Source organism: Mus caroli, chromosome 5 (genome assembly GCF_900094665.2).
Source record: "Mus caroli chromosome 5, CAROLI_EIJ_v1.1, whole genome shotgun sequence".
Classification (NCBI taxonomy): domain Eukaryota; kingdom Metazoa; phylum Chordata; class Mammalia; order Rodentia; family Muridae; genus Mus; species Mus caroli.
The window spans coordinates 85,631,236-85,634,184 of record NC_034574.1 but is presented as its reverse complement, the minus strand read 5'-3'; the positions used below and the strand labels follow the sequence as shown (position 1 = coordinate 85,634,184).

General features: G+C 44.1%; 1 long non-coding RNA gene across 1 annotated transcript in view; it reads right to left on the bottom strand.

Annotated features, from left to right (window-relative positions):
* Window positions 1-1,328, bottom strand: part of LOC115031134 — a 12,457-nt gene extending 11,129 nt beyond the window's left edge. The window contains exons 1-2 of the long non-coding RNA XR_003836756.1: window positions 1,273-1,328; window positions 1,030-1,183 (exon numbers count right to left, since the gene is read on the bottom strand). This is a non-coding gene — a long non-coding RNA (uncharacterized LOC115031134). The remainder of the gene's footprint in view (window positions 1-1,029; window positions 1,184-1,272) is intronic.
* Between the last annotated feature and the right edge of the window lie 1,621 nt (window positions 1,329-2,949).

Sequence of the window (2,949 nt, the reverse complement as noted above, 5' to 3'; positions counted from 1 at the left end):
TTTGTTTTGTGTTGTGTTGTTTTGTTTTGTTTTTTCAAGACAGGGTTTCTCTGTATAGCCCTGGCTGTCCTGGAACTCACTCTGTAGACCAGGCTGGCCTCGAACTCAGAAATCTGCCTGTCTCTGCCTACCAAGTGCTGGGATTAAAGGCGTGCACCACTACACCTGACAAGAGATGTAGTTTTAAGGGTTTTGTTACAGCAGCTCAGACAGATGCAGTCAGGCATTTTCATATCGACCTTTATAAGGATAAGAAGGCTTAATCAATTAAAAATAATTGCTTTTTATGCCTCCTGAAAAACAGGAGGGAAAATACAATGTACAAAATAAGATTGTTCCTCAACGTGATAAATTATGCTACCTGGCTAGACTCTTGCTCACCTCTACCTCCGCTTATCCTGAAGCCCAGAGGGCCTGGTGGCATACACCTTTAATGCAGAAATTTGGGAGATGGAGACAGAAGGATCAAATGAAGGCCATATTCCCCTACGTTGGGAGTTTGAAGTCAGTTTGGGCTACAGAGACCTCATCTCAACAAACAATAGGAGAGAGGCTCTTCTGTAGAAAGATGCCTGCATCTACCAACACTTGCTCCATAAATAGCAACTGAAGCTCTGTTCTCCCAGAGAGAAGCTCTGTTCTCTCAAGCTTGTATGCCCTAGGTTTCTGCTTCATGCATCCCAGAAGGGAACCAGCGGACAAGTAGCCTTGGACCCAAAACTGAAACCACAAAGCCCAAACAAACCGTCCTTTCCTTAGGCTGTTTGTCTTGGGCTCTATCTAATCACTACATACCATTGACTACCACAACTCTCTTAACCCCAGCTTGGCTATCTGCCAGTCCCCTGCCACATCCGTTTTCTTGCTGAAACAGCCACTGCCCACGTCTGGGTCTCACAAGACTCACTTTGACCCATGACTCTCTTCATTTTCTTCCTTCTTGTCTCTCCTTCAGAGGAAGAGATGGAGCAAACTCTCATTTCAACAACTTCTCCTAGTGAAGTGACTCATTAAAGAATGAATACAAACCTTCACCTGCTGCTCGTTCAACCGATGTTGCGAGGTCCAGGAAACCAGACGGCTCTGAGATTTTGCAACATGCTGGCATTGCCTTCCTTGTTGAGTTGAAAAACCACCTCCACCAACAACCAAAACCTCATTTTGCTCCTACAAAAACGAAAATCTGGAGAGAACCGGCTTCATGTCAGAACCTGAGAAATGTTAACAGCCTTGAGAAACATTCTAATCACACAGTGTTTCCAGCAAACTCACCACTTTTCCTTTGTTTCCAATAGATTCGGAGAGCTGGAGGCCAAGCTGTGGTTAATAACTTCCCAGCCTGCGGCAGGTGCCAGGTTTATTTCAGTTTCAGCTTCACTCCCGACTGGCCATAAGGTGCTGGGTTGCTTTAACTGCTTATCTATATCTGTTTTTCTCATTTTGAGACTAGGAATGGAACATCGTCTTCATAGGGTCATGGAAGGGTTAAATGCAGCACAACATAGGGAGATCTTACTATAGGGATATCTGCTGTTAGGCTTTTATTGCCCCTCCCCCTGCCCCGAGGCATTAAACACAGGCAGGGCATTAGTAGAGTATTCTACCATTGAACTACATTTCCAACTCATGTTTTTTGTTTGTTTCTTTGTTTATGGGGACAAAGGGGCTAGAGAAATAGCTCAATGGTTAAGAGCACTGGCTGCTCTTCCAGATGATCTGGGTTCAATTCCTAGCACCAATGTGACAGCTTATCTCTGACTCTAGTTCTAAAGGATCGGATGCTGTCCGCAGGAATTAGGACACACATGCAGGCAAAACACCCATAAACACAAAGTTTTCGAAATGGGACCAGGTTGGAGAGATGGCTCAGAGGTTCAGAGCACTGACTGCCCTTCCAGAGGTCCTGAGTTCAATTCCCAGCAACCACATGGTGGCTCACAACCATCTGTAATTGGTTCTAATGCCCTCTTCTGGTGTGTCTGAAGACAGCTACAGTGTACTCATATACATGAAATAAACAAGTAAATCCTATAAACAAAAAAACAGAGGCCGAAATATGTGGCTCAGGCTGGCCTTGAATTTGACATTCTCCTACCTCAGGCTCTCAAGTGCTGGGTTTACAGGCAGCTGTCACCACAGCTGGGTTCTTCTCATTTTTTTTTTCTCCCCTGCCTCTTCATTCACTATACTCTCCTGTATTCCACCCCAAACACATGTTCTGTTAGTCAGAAGCACTAGTCTAGCATACCTAAAGCCCTAGATTTGAGTCAACCTAGGACTCACACAAACCCAGAAACAATGGAACCATTGTGTGAAGAAAACACTGGGTTTGCTGCTTCAGGAGAGAACTGGAACAAGGCAAAACAAAAGGAAAACAAATGGTTTTTCTCTTTCTTGTTTCTTATGTTTTGAAAAAAACAAACAAACAAAACAGAAAGTGAGAATATCTAAAGAAGAATTCTCTCAGTATAAAAGTGTTCCAGGGGCTGGAGAGATGGTTCAGTGGTTAAGAGCACTGACTGCTCTTCCAGAAGTCCAGATCCTGAGTTCAATTCCCAGCAACCACATGGTGGCTCACAACTATCTATAATGGGATGTGATGTCCTCTTCTGGTGTATCTGAAGAAAGCAACAGTGTACTCATATACATAAAATAAGTATACTAATTAAATAAAAGAATTCTAAAGCAAAATAAAGATGAGGCTGTGTAAGCCGCCTGTAGCTGCCTGCAGCCACACTAACTGGGTTCCTGAGTGGGAGGCCAGAGCTGTATGGGAGAGAATGACAAGAGAAATAATGGAGGCCAAGACATGTTTCTGTTCAAGGCCCTCCCAAGTTTACTAAGAGTCTGTGCTTCCTTCTTAGAATTGGGAACAAAACACCCAGGGAAGGAGTTACAGAGACAAAGTTCGTAGCTGTGATGAAAGGATGGACCATTTAGAGACTGCCG